Source organism: Acanthisitta chloris, unplaced genomic scaffold (assembly GCF_000695815.1).
Source record: "Acanthisitta chloris isolate BGI_N310 unplaced genomic scaffold, ASM69581v1 scaffold9738, whole genome shotgun sequence".
NCBI lineage: Eukaryota > Metazoa > Chordata > Aves > Passeriformes > Acanthisittidae > Acanthisitta > Acanthisitta chloris.
This window is the reverse complement of record NW_008687565.1, coordinates 21,184-21,408: the sequence shown is the minus strand read 5'-3', so window position 1 is coordinate 21,408 and position 225 is coordinate 21,184.

The following is a 225-nucleotide window of genomic DNA, read 5'->3' as shown; positions in this document are numbered from 1 at the left end:
GATTGGGACAGAACAAGGCCTGGAAAGCCTGGGCTGGGCATGAAGTTGCCTTGAAGGCTGGGCAAGATTTTTAAGCTCTGATTGAAAAGAGATCCATGATGGGTCTTCCCCTCTTTTGAGTCTTTCAGTCTACTACAGGTCTCTACAGGGGTACACTCTGGTAAGGTTAGTTAGTTGTAAACTGGGAGTTGGAGGTGGCAGAGAACAGGAGGAAAACGATTCTTC